At 30.6% G+C, this 14344-nt stretch overlaps 1 protein-coding gene across 1 annotated transcript in view; it reads right to left on the reverse strand.

The window, feature by feature from the left end:
* The window catches only part of CSMD3 (CUB and Sushi multiple domains 3), a 639662-nt gene that overhangs the window by 549219 nt on the left and 76099 nt on the right, over nucleotides 1-14344 (reverse strand). The gene's annotated exons all lie outside the window — the stretch shown is intronic.

Raw genomic sequence — 14344 nt, forward strand, 5'->3', positions numbered from 1 at the left:
TGTATTAGGAAACCTATCTTATTAATGGAATTTAAACATTTTGAAATAGAAAATATACTATGGCAAAAATATCAATTCAAATTACTTTATAAAATATATAGTAATATTCATTTTGTCTAGATTTGAAAGTTTTAATGGGTAGAGAAGGAACTTTTACTTAAAACTAGAAAATATGAAAATGAAGAAAAGAAATTTAAATATTCAAAATAGGATACTGAACATGAGGAAGACTTAAAAACTATAGGTTAATAGTGTCTCAGCTCATTTGCAAATAACAATTTTATGAACAAGGGTAAAGTTATTAAAAGTGAGAAATTTATGAATTAGAAGAACTGGTGATACCATAAAACATAAACTGGGGGGTTAGTTTTAGGTAAAAATTGAATTGTTGAGATCTGGAAGTCTTGGATTTAATTATAATATAGGAAATAGAAGGTGATTTGAAGTTTAAAGAACAGTAAGATGAAAAGCAAGTTTTAAAAGGGGTGATGTGGGAGTTTTTTGAAAATGTCCTCAACCATATAAACTATTTGCTGAGAAGCTTGTTTTCCTGACAATTCTTGATTTGCTGATTGAAGATTGAAGTTTCACCTATGTCTCTGTAGCATCACCAACTTTAAAGAGATGAAGATTTTCAAAAATTTTGCTGTTTTTCTTTGTTCTTTCTATTATAAGAAAACTAGAATGTGGGAAAGATAGTTAATGATTCTTCTTTTCTGTGAGGAGGAACTGGCAATATCCATTTGCCTTAACCAAAGAGTCAATCTGAGTTCATTGTTGAGGGCTTGGTTCTAAGCAAATTTTTTTTTGCATGGAAAAAGAAGCCTGAAGTAATATAGTTAGCTCAATAAGCTTAGGAGTTTTCTTCCTTGAAATGAGCTGTTTTTTTTTTTAAATAAAAGGCAACACTTTCTAACTGCCTTTTATAGAATGATTATTAGTTGGAAGATCTTATAAATCCTATTTTTGGTTATAGAAGGGAATCAGATCTGTCTAGCTGGAGAGTGATAAAGAACAACAGAAAAGCTGTTAGCAGAAAGGCTAATAGGAGCAGTTGGTGGCAAAGTAGATAGAGTACCAGGCTTGGAGTCAAGAAGATTTGAGTTCATAGCTGACCTCAGATACTTAGAAACTGCCTGGCAAAGTCACCTAACCCTGCTTGTCTCAGTTTCCTCATCTGTACAATTAGCTTCAGAAGGAAATGGCAAATCACTCCAGCATCTTTGCCAAGAAATGCTTGGATGGGTCCATTAAGAATTAGATTTGACTGAAACTACCGAACAAGAACAAAATAGCCTAAAGAAAGAATTATATGGTTCATATGTTTCTGAATAGATCAATGATATCAATGTCTAGTTTCCTAAAATTGTTTTTGCCCATGTACAATAATTTTCTATCTTCATGTACTTTCTTGTCAAGTCCCTATAAGCATTTGCTTCTTCCTGTCTACTTCAAATCCCAAAGATAATAAATTTATTTTTGAGAAAGTATATATTTATATTCAAAATGTGATGTACTTATTATTTATGCTTTTACTTTCATAAATGAGGACCTATGATATTTTTCATTCATTGTATTGCTAAACAAATGACTATCTTTAACATTTTAAAATGTATTTATTGTGTATATGAATAGAAATGCAATATGGGGGGTTCAAGAGCTGGAGTGTAGAGGATTATCCCTGTGTCTCTGAAAGAATCTTTAGTATGATTGTGTGGTGGTAATTTTTAATATATAAAAGTATCATCACATCACTATGAGACTATAAATAGAAATGTATTAATAGGAGCTCAAGATACAGAGTATAGAATATAATAGGTAAATTACCTCTCATCAGGGTTACCTCTAAGAATTTGAGTAGTGGTAGTTTTTCTCTGAGATCCTTGACCTGCCATTGTGAGAGCAGATTAAAATAATTAAGCCAACTCAAAAAGGGAGTAGTCATCATACGTGCCTCATATAAGGAAATCCATTTTGGGGATAGCCACATTGTCCATACACAATCATTTTATTTTATTTTATTTTATTCATTTATTGCAAGAGTTCCCAAATTCTCGAAAAGAGCCCCTAAATTCAAGAGTAAGACATCAGTCACTTCAAAGGAGATGATTTTACTTAACAACATGCCTACTGACATTAGAAGAATATTCTCAACAAAGAATGAATGAACAATCAAAAGCCAAAACTATGCCATGATATAGATTTGACCATGGTCAAACCATGGCATGGTCTAGTGCCAACCTTACTATTACTGTAATATAGTACAGGATCAATGTGAATGAAGAAGATTTGTGCAGCAGTTTCTTAAAGCATCTTTCCCCTCTTGAAAAAGTCTAATGGACTACTTTATTTTATAGTTCTGCATTCAAACTATATTTTATTTATATTCATTATTTTCTATGGCAAGTAAAATTAAAATTATCTCAAATATGATATTATAAAATGTAAGAATTAGGGACCCAATACCCACATATTTAATGTTTGCTGTAAAATAAATAAATTTAAAAACAGACTTGTAGAAAGTAATTCCCTCTAACCCATATTCTTAATTTGGAGACTATGAACTTGTTTTATTTTTTTTATAATCACCTTATCTTTGTTATGTTAATTACTACATTTGTTTTATAAATTTAAAAAATTATTCTGATAAAAGTTCTATAGAGTTCACCATAGTGCCAAATGGATCCATGACACAAAAACGGTTAGGAATCCCTGCCACAACAGCACTTATGTTATCATTCTCCAGATGAAATTTTCAAACATGAGATACAGCTAAGTTTTATTCATATTTCTTTGAAATGATAACATGTGGAATAGAGTGGGATGGAACAGTGGTACATGACCACAGGAAAGTTTTGCATGCTTTGAAAGTCAGATTCTGTTTTTTTTATTTTTTTTAACAAAGCTTGAAGAGGTATTGTATACATAAACATATCATCTTAAGACATCTCTAACATTGCATTATTGCTTTTGTTATTAGGTCCTATATCTTTCTCTTGCTTCTGAAGATTCTATCCTAATGAATGTACATTAATAAACATATTGTTATATTTCCTTCCTTTTGCCCCAGCATTGTCTGAAAACCTTCACCTTCCTCAAGCATACCCTATTTTAATTAACCCCTTTTATATAACTAGTCAGCAGTCTATTGGTCAGGCCAAGACTGTTATTCAAGTTATGAATATAATTCATGCAAACATATTTAAGGAGAATTAAGAATTCAAAATCTTCAACCAAATTCTCAAAAATGGTATCTAAAGGAGATAATCTTCAGTAAAAGAGAGACCAAATCTAGCTGCAGTCTTTCAGTGAATTAAATATGTTACTTGGTTTGCCACAGGGTATTTTGTCTAACTCATTTTCTTCTATGGAGATATAATCCTAAACTAAAAAAAAACCAAAAACAGTAAAAAACAAAAAACAAAAACCTTACAGTTATTATCTTCATTAGCTATTGTACACAATATTTTCATACATTAGAATAATTGGTTACTTAGACTGACATAGTATTCTTCCAAGAAGTATTTATAACAAATAACATTATTGCCTGTTTTTATTTCTCTCACGTATAAAGAAAATACTACAAAATTCAGAAAATACTCAGTGCATTAAATGACAAGCTATTATCTCGAGTTGATTATATTATTCTAATATAAAGCATATTTGATAATTCAACTACCACAATAGTGAATATTCAATATAGGTTATTCAGATGTTCATACATATACATATACCCTACATAGGTCAATTAATTGCATATTGTTGCTTATTCCACTCATTCCACATCATGGTTGATGACTGATAATACTGTTCATTAGAAGAAGTAAAAAAATGACAAAATTTAATTTTGCTTGATAATTTTTAAATTTTATCATGGCTTGACTTGAAGTTGTCTGAACTAATATACTTGAATCACTTTAATATTTGATAGGGACCAACAGATAGAATAAATAAAAAATAATAATAAACTCACAAAAACATCTGTTTGAAAATTTACCTGGAAAAAAAGGCTAATGCTATAGCTAATAGAGTGCATTGGCTTAAGAAAAGAGCTTTGATAATATGATTCTGATATATTGAAAGATACTAAATAATCCATCATAAATAAAGTTTATAACATCCATAAACTCATTGATTCCAAAGGAAATGATTAATCTATATTAGCAAAAGAGCTTATTTTCTCTTCTTAACACATGTGATAAGAGGGGAAAAAAGAATAATTAAAAACTCAATGCTTTCTATTTTCTTAATAGGCTGTAGTCTTGCATCTTTCCTGATAAATAAGGGAAAAATTAGATTCTAGCAAAATAAATCTGGATTGGTCATAGAATTGGAAGGAGCATTAGAATTTGCCTCATCCAACCTCTTCATTTTAAAGATGAAACTGAGGTTAATTAACTTTCTCAAGGTCACAAACTAATACCAATCAGCAACGTACATTGTTATAGTAATATTCAAAAATGAAAACTTAATAAAATGTGCTATATTCTCCACAACAAATAGTTCTAAAAATGGTTTGACTTCCTGTATCTAAGCACAGAAAAGCACATCACAACTAGCATGCTGACTGCACAGTGATGAATTCCTTGGCTATAGTAGTCTAGAAAACAAAGAAAAATATAAAATGGATGTCAGACCTTCCATTGCCACAATGAATGTGACAGTGAAGGAGAGAGAAGTATAGGATATTAATAATCATAATTTCTATAGCATCTAGAAACAATAGCTTAATTAGTAGTTCTTTAAATATGAGATCTTTTCCCAGCAATTAATGAGAAGAAATTTAAGAGGAAGTGAATCATAACAATCCCAATTTTTTAAAGTGTAAATGAAATCAGAAGACAAAAGGAAGTTGAAGCTAAGGGAAAAAGTGACTCACAGGTATTCCTCTTAGAGGAAAATAAAGACATTGTTTCTATCCTGCATCTGAGGGCTCTAAGAAATATTATTTCTTGTGATGTTAGTCATATTATATTGCAGTGCTCATGAAAAACACATGTGAAGAAGACCAACATATAAATAAATAAAATTTTTATGTCAGTTATCTATTTTGTTACCACAGATGAGAAGGTAGGAAATTCTATGAAGAATTTGATATCATCCTTCAAATAAAATAAATAAACATTTTAGTATCTGGTGAATTCAATGCAAAAGTGACATAAAGAGAAAGAAAATAAATTGTAAAACATATTAGAGGAGTAAGAACTTAGAAAGTGTAGCAGAAACCTTGTTCCTGTATTTAAAAAAGGGAATAATTATTTCTTTAGTGTCTGTTTTATTCCATGTCTTCTCAATAATCATGGGAAGAAGGTCATATTATAATCTCCATTTTATAGTTGGGCGACCTGGGACAGACAAAGGTTCAGTGACTTTCCTAGTGGTCACATTTTAATTCAGGTCTTCCTGACTCCAGACTGAGTACCACTACCACCATTGTTGCCAATGCTGCTGCTACAACAGTGGCAGGGACAGTTATCACTAATATGGGACTTTAAGTTTTGCAAAACACTTTATAAGTATTATCTCCTTTGATACTAAGACAAATATTTTCTTAAAGAAGCAAAGGAAAAAAGTCATGGGATGCCATGAATACCAAAAATCATAAAAAATGAGATGGATTTCATTTAAATCAACAGGAAGCAAGTGGTTCCCAAAGTGAGTCTTTTCAACTTAACAGGTATCTGTGTACGGTGAAACTATAGACTACTTAGGCAAAGAATAAACTCAAATGATCAGGATCTAATAGATTCCAAACAGTAAAACACCTTAGAGATCTGCCCCCCACCTCAGTCAATTCATTGTAAAGTTAAGGAATCTGAATCTCAGAGAGACTGTGAACTTTGCCAGGTCATATAGATCATTGATGGAATATTTGAGATTTGCTCTTACTTCATATTTAGTATCTTTCCTATTGCAAAAAAATCCATATCAAATGAGAAGAATAAAAGATGATGGAATAATACACATGAAGCAATTTCAAGTTGACCTATTTAAACAAAATTAGTGGAAAATGGAAAAAGGAATAAAATAAAAAGTGAACATATTTCCTGAAGAAATTTCAGCAATATGATAATTATGTTTGTCTTTTGTTCCCAAAGAAGAGAGGTGATGCCATTCATGAACCAGATTCTGTATAAGATAAGAATTACATAAGAAAGAGACCAAGAGATCCTAGAAAATCCCTCAACCAACAAAGAGATCTCTTTGACAAACAGAAAAGGGGTCATTGGTCAAGGATATACAAGTTTAGAAAATAAATCTGTAAGCTTTTTTGTGGAGTGAACAGCTTTAATTTATAAAACAGTAAGAAGCAGTAGGGATAAAATCAAGTTTAAAGAAAGCATGATAAATGGCCTAGTAAATCCAACTCATCCTAAGGACTTTGAAAGCTGGAACTGGAAAGAAGGCAACAAACTTTACATGAAAAATGGCAAAAATATGTAAATATTGTTTATGAACACTCTTTTTATTATTTTACTAGTGATAGTGAACCTACCTTGTTTTAATGTTAATATTATAGTCCTTGAGATATTAAAGAAGAAATCAAAACACCATGGAAGAAACATAGGAAGATAAACTATAAGAAAACCTGTTATGCAGAAAGAACCTATTCTAGAAAGAATAAAAACTTGTACAGAATAAGGGAATAAATCTCAAGGAGTCAGAAAGAAATACAATATCAAAGACTTTTGGGAAAGAAAATCTCAAACTTTGTTGCTACTGGGAAAAAATGGTAAACAAAAGAAAATTGTTAATTACTGACTAAATTTTCCATCTTTATTATTCTATAAGAATATTATATATATATATATATAATTTAAATATTTTAAACTTGGGCTTTATAAGTAAAAATTAGAACAGGCAATTTTTGGTAAATAATGTATCAAAACAAGTAGACAGATTGGACATTAGATATAATTCAAAATATAACTATGCTTAATTATAATATATTATATTAGACATCATAGAAGCTACTAAAATAGAATTTGGGATTTTTTGGACCACAGCTAACTGTATAGGAATGATTGTTTCCTAACCAATAATGGAGTGCATTTAGTAATAAGTAAGAAGGAACACTTAGTCTTGCAAAAAAATAATAAAAAAGAAATGTTTACATAATTTTTCCACCAACCACTGTGAAGTTATGACACCAAGATATAATAAAATTAGAAAAATTAAAGAAAATCTGAAACATTTCTTTAGAAAAACAACTGATTGGGAAAAGACAATTTGAGAATGGTTAGACTATCTGAAATTTATGATAAAAAAGACAATATTATTACATGGAATTCTTGAGAAAAAATATACTGCATTTCTAAAACAAGAAGGTAAAATAGAAATAGAAAAAAAATACACTAATCACTACCTGAAAGATATCTTAGAAAGAAAACTGACAATAATGTCAAATTTCAAAATTCGTAGATTCAAGAAGAAATATTATAAGCAATAAAGTAAAAAACCCAAAATAAAAAATTTAAATAATGTGGAAAAAATAATAAGGATTTAACAAGGCCTAAAAGCTTATACACTAAAAGACATATATTAGGCTTTTTGCAAGGCAAATGAGGTTGAGTGGCTTGCCCAAGGCCATACAGCTAGGTAATTAGTAAGTGTCTGAGACCGGATTTGAACCCAGGTACTCCTGACTCCAGGGCCAGTGCTTTATCCACTGCACCACCTAGCTGCCCCAGAACATTATATTTTGAAGAACAATGAGCTGAGCTGCATCCAAGAATAACTTAGTTAGAAAAGTTGAATATATTCCTGAATAAAAAATCATGGATATTTCATCAATGAAAGATTTTTACATATTTGTAGCAAAAAAGACCCAAATTCAATGAAAAAGTCGATATAAAAGATCCAGAAGAAATATAAGGAAGTCATTAAAGACTATTTATAAAGCCCTGCTTAGGGTCAAATGGTTTACTTATGATAAATAAAAATGATTAATATTAGTAATTATTAGTATTAGAAGGATTTGGTATTCTTAAAACTGTTATCATTACTAAGGTAGTTTGAAGGAAAGGTTGGGGCTGAGTTGTGTATGATAAGGTGGTTCTAAAAAGGAAAACTGGGTAGGAAAAGGTTAAAAGAAAAAAATTATCTCATGTCAACATGCCATGAAAGAAAGAACTAATACATAAGAAGCAGGTGGGGTTGGAAAGTTGATAAAATTGGAATGTTAATTTCATCTGGGTTGAAGAGAAAACAATAAATACATTTGAAGAGTCTTAGAAGAATTCTGAACATATAGGGAGGTAAGAAAACTGAGGAATTTGGTGGGGTAGAGGCTTTTTTTTAGTTTTTTTTTTTTTTGCAAGGCAGATGGGGTTAAGTGGCTTGCCCAAGGTCACACAGCTAGGCAATTATTAAACGTCTGAGGTTGGATTTGAACTCCGGTACTCCTGACTCCAGGGCTGGTGCTCTATCCACTGTGCCACCTAGCCCCCCCCCCACTGTGCCATCTAACCACCTTGGGGTAGAGGCTTTTAGAAAATTATATAAATTAAGATTAGGAGATGGGGTGAAAGAATAAAATAACAGATAAGTGAAAATCTTTTAGAGGTGTGGTTAAAATAGGGAATGAGACCATAAGGGAAGAAGATGAGGTAACAGGGATAGGATGAAAAGAAGCTGAGAAGGAAAATAAGTAAAAATAACTAGGCAAAGAAGAATATCTTACACTATTTACCAAGATAAGATCAAAATGAATACATGATCTATATATGAAAGATTTTCTAAAAAAATTAGAGAATCATGGAACAAATTACTTATCAGAATTCTATTTTTTAATTTTATAAATACCAATATCCATATTAACTATAAAGAACATAAATGGAAAGAACCTATCTGCATTCAGTGAAAAGAACTGATAAATACAAATATTTATCTAATAATTTTGCATACACACATAATTTATATCTATATCTATAATCTATAAACACACACACATACACCTACTTGGGTCTAATTTGAAAGGGAGAAAAATTTATATGATAATTTTATTGTGCATTAGAAAGGAATAACAAAGAGTACATGGTAGATTTCATATGCAAAATTTTTTTATTGGACTATGTTTTTAGAAATGTTTGTTTTATTCCATAAATTCTCATTAATATAATCATAATAATAAAGAAAATCATTGAAAAGCACCTAGGTGGTATGGGATAGAGTACCTAGCCTAAAGTCTGAAAATTTTGATTTCAAATCTGACCCCAGATACCTAATAGCTCTGTGACCATGGGAAAGCTGTTTTCCATAGAATTTTTCATCTGTAAAATGAGCTGGAAAAGGAATTGGCAAATTACTCCATTAATTGCCAAATGAAAATCTCAAATGAGGTCACAAAGAGTTGGAACCAACTGAAACTATTCAACAATAGATACCAATAGCAATGGTGTAAGAGGAATAATAGTTGACACACCCAGAACTCTTCTAAATAATGTTCATAATTACTTAAGAGCTTGAATTATCTACAAAAATAAAATCAAATGAATGGATAATGGCCCCTAGTTCATATTATTATATAAGATTGTTCCACTAGATGGGACAAGGGAAGGGTGAAAGTATTTATTTAGCCTTTATTACATGCGAGATACTGTATTAAGATCCATATATATATTATCATATTTGATCCACATTTTATATTGGAAGAAGTAAAGTAAATAAGAATTACTTGTCTAATGTCACACCACTAGAGTCTGAAGCAGATTTGAACTCAAATCTGCTCAGTGCTATATCTGCTGTGTCACCTAGCAGCTTATGAAGACAGAAAATGAGGAAGGCTCTAATTAAGAGGAAATAAACATCCTAGATTTCCTTTGTGAAATTTTACATTCTTTAATAACCCTGAGAATTTCCCTGAAATAGGTTATTATTATTATTATTGTTATTATTATTTTAGCAATGATATTTTGTAATCCTAAATATTTTAGCAACGAATCCTAGAATGCAGCAGAATCCAAAGAATTAAAGTTGCATATTACCTAAAGAGCAATGCTGAGGTGGATGAGAATAGCTTACATCCTATTAAGAATAAAGCAATAAAAGCATGGCAAAGGAGACCATCAGAAACATGTATTCCTGAGAAAAAGAAAGATAGTCTTGTCATATAATGAGAACACAAAATAATCAATAGACTGCCCATATATTCCATTGATGTCCATGAAATGCCAAGCCAACTAGAGGAAGATCTGCAACATATTGACTTATTCTAACATGAATGATTGAGTTGAGTGCATAGACAAGAGACAAATGGAATTAGAAGACAAAAATAAATGACTTTGGAGAAAGCACTCCCATCAATTAGATTTCAGATTCACTGAAGAACTTATGTACATTATGTTATTCAGATCAATAAAATCAGTAGCCTAAAAATAACACTCATGTTTGTATTTTACTTATTTTTTCATATTCTACAAATATTTATTAAATGTCCATGATGTGCAAAAAGTATTCATTTGCATATAATTTTATCTTGACAAAACCATCATAAGGAGGGAACAGCAGCTTTTTAAAAAAATACATATTATATAACCCCAAGATTTGCAAAATATTTTCTTTATAATTATTGTGTTAAGCAAATAGCAAGGTAAAGAAGAAGAGGTTCAAGGAGTTTTGATCAGTTATGAAACAGAAAAGAGAGGGCTAGAATTTATGTGTCTTGCCTTCAAATTCAAGCTTTATTGCTGATATTTTACATATAAAGAAAATGAAACAGAGTTGTTAGGTGACTTGCTTAAAAGTCATACAACTAGTTAATAACGCAAACAAGGTTAAAATTTAAATTTTCTCATAGGCCATTTTCTTATACTCATATTTTAGATCATAAATATAAAACTAGAAAATATTTTCATGAAATCTAATGTTATAGGTTAATTTTATTCTATAAGGGTTTTTATGTACATAAACTGGGCAGGGGGGCTGAATTGGAGCTGGTTGGGAGGTTGCATAGTCGTGACCAACTGACAGATTTTAGAATTCTAAGAAATCTGCACTTATAAGATAGTAGACTAATATGACTTTGCCATTAGCATTCATTTCATTGTCTTGTTGGGTTTAAATACTAAATCATTATCATAAATTAGCAGTTCATCTAAAAATAATCAGAAAAAAGAGAACGACATGTACAATTGAAAAGTAGTGGTATCATCATTCCCTTTTTCACTCATGAGTAAGGAGAGAGATGTTGTTGCTTGTCCAAGGTCAGACAGAAAATCAATGACACATGAAATTAGAAATAGAAGTAGATATGTTAAATGGGGATTATGAGGATGGATGTGCTAATGACTTTAAAATGTCTGGCGTCCTTAGATGAAAAGGTGCTGTATAAAGACAAAACATCACCAATATTTAACTTACTAATCTACTTTCTAAAACAACATGTTCCTTCATTAGCTTCTTATTTCTAATATGACCTGCCTTAGTTCCTGGATAATTGGTAGGAATATTCAGATCATGCGATTTTTTGTTTTATCTAAAGAAATGAAGAAAATCTTAGATGTTTTCAGTGTAAATTTAATTATTTCTCATGATCCTCAAGTTTATTGCCCAAAAGATGGAAATAAACTAGTTGATCTCTAAGGTTTTGGTCATATTAAAAAATGCCATTTATTTAACAAAGTATTTTGTAATGTTTATGAATAGCTAAAACTACAATATACTTCATCATTATGTTATGTTGGATGTTCTTGAATTATTTTTCCTGTAAAAGTATTCCACAGATGTCCTGTTCCCTAGTAATATAATACCCTAAGATAGGTCATATAAAGGCTAAAATAGTTCTTTCATTGAAAGATCAGTATTCATTTTGCTTTACTAATGTTCTTAGGATTTACCTACCAGGATTGTAATGAGAATAAAAATATAATAATAGTTGTCAACTTTTGCTAATCTTAAAATACTACATATAAAAAGAGAGGCAGGCAGATGGAAGAAAGAAATAGGGAGAGACAGAGACAGAAAAAGAGAAAGAGAGCACTCTTCTATTTGTTCTCTAGTTTTCCCCTTTTTGGTACTGATGATAGTGATTCTCACTATGGATCTCACTATAGCAGCATTACCAAAACTATTTTCTTAGGTTAATTTTGACATAGTATTGAAGAGAGAAGAATGACAACCATTAGAAAATGGCAGAATTACTAGAAGCAAATGCCAGTTTTACCTCTAACCCTGACATGGACAAGCTATTTCCTCTCTTTGTCATTTGTTTTTTTACTACACTGGTAGACATGGGGCAGGATGTTTTTATCCCTCTCAGATAAATTAGCAAACAGGTGAAGGGGGAATTTTCTCCAACTTTCCAACAATTTTTCTATGAATTCTCTATCCCATGCTTTGAAATCTTGTCTTTACAACAATGAATGACAGAATTCCCACTCTTCATAAAACACAAGTCAGGGAACTGTGAAGAAAATGGCTAAAATTTGTACCAAATTTATCAACTGTGTATCTAATTTACCAGTATTAAAAAGGGGGAAAGTAGAATAAGAGATGTAAGAGTAATTAAGAGAAGAACAATATATAACTTGGTAGTCATACATTGAGCTGTAGTAATTGTAACATCAATTCTATTACTATTTCTAAGGAAAGATGAAAAGATAAAAAAACCATGAAAAGTGAAGGAAGACATTCAGTAGTAGGAATGTTGGTGATATGCCTACACTTGGTGAAACCTAGTTTCCTGTTAGATGACTAGATGGGGATATAGAGCATGTGGCTCTCTATCTGCGGCTGGCTAGATGCGTTGTGAATTTTCATTAGTCATTGAATAAAATCCAAGAAAGGAAACAATGTTGAAATGCATGGATTCAAATGTCTATACAAAAATGCTGAAAGTTTAGGCAAATAAGCCTGATGCACCTCAGATCTTAGAACAATAAGTCAAACATAACCCTCTAAGGGTAACTAAGACTTTATGGAATAAGGATCATGACTGGAATGAAGCTGTGGATACCTTGATAGGCTAAGGATCATATCTGCAAAGAGGTTTTAAAAACAGTTAAGGTTATGAGGAGTAAAATATTATAAAATATATTAATAAGGTATTTTCAGTAAAATAAGGAACTGGAGTAATAACTTTAGTTCAATATCTTTAGTCTGGGAAACCATTCCCATCATCTCATCCAAGTCCAAGAATTTTTAGTTATTATGTCATATAGAAAGGCTATGAAGATGTAGGTCTCCTTTGAGACTTAAGGGGGAGTAATTTTCACTTCCTCATACAGTTCAGATACTGCTAGTACTGGGAAACAGAGATAGAAGTATTTTGTTGGAACTGTGTTCCTCTTATTTAGAGAGGGGTCATGGATAGATTTCAGGGAGTTGGGTAGAGAAAAATTACATTTTTGTTTTCACAATCCTCTAATTGAAATTGAACATTTCTTTAATTATGAAGGTGACTTTGTCAACATTAGAAAGCACAGATATTTTCATATCAAATTAGAGTGCATAAATCTTAAAATATAATTAAAATTTCTATAGTAACCCACTTAAAATTGTCTGTATTTAATGTGTTAATTAAGAAAGTATATCTACATATCAACTATTTTGCAAAATGTTTTGCTATATGTTGATAATCATTTCCATATATTAAATTTCCTTTACAATCTTATTCATTTTATTTTATGTATATAGTAGACACATTGTTCTGAAAAAGGGGCCATAAGCTTTACCAGAATATAGAATGTTTTCATGACAATAAAACGGTTAAGAACTTTACTGTAAAGATACTTCTCTTAGATCACAGTAAAAAACTTGGCCCAAGGTCTGAATTATGAGGAATATATTCAGTTTTACAATATTTTATATTCTTCTACAAATTATGGTAGTAAGCTTGGCATTATTATAGTCAAATTTCTTTCAACTTAAGCTGTTTTGATATAAATTTTTGATAATTATATATTGGCACTGGAGATGACTTAGAATGTAATAACAATCATTTTGGTAAATATGGCAGTAGAAAGAGCTAGTGTGCCCTATATATCTGATTTATAATAGACCTTGGGAAATATAGTGTTGTGTTTTTTTTTGCTTCAATTTTCTTCCAATTTTTCATTAGAATTGAAGGTGTCAATTTTCACAAGATTGATGTTTGGGTTCCAAACTGCTCATTTAAACTATCTGTAATTTTCCCATCTTTCAAAATATAGAATCAATTACTTTCTTAACTTACTAAGTAACTTACAGGAATTATAAGTATCTAGTCAATAAATAACCTGATATTTTTGAAAGAAAGTCAGGTATGAAAGAAAAGTCACAGACATGTCAACTTAGGTAGGAAAAGTAATAATTCTGTATTGAAAGGAATCATGTTTTATATTTTATGCCATACCCTTTCCAAATG

This window comes from Macrotis lagotis, chromosome X, assembly GCF_037893015.1.
Source record: "Macrotis lagotis isolate mMagLag1 chromosome X, bilby.v1.9.chrom.fasta, whole genome shotgun sequence".
NCBI lineage: Eukaryota > Metazoa > Chordata > Mammalia > Peramelemorphia > Peramelidae > Macrotis > Macrotis lagotis.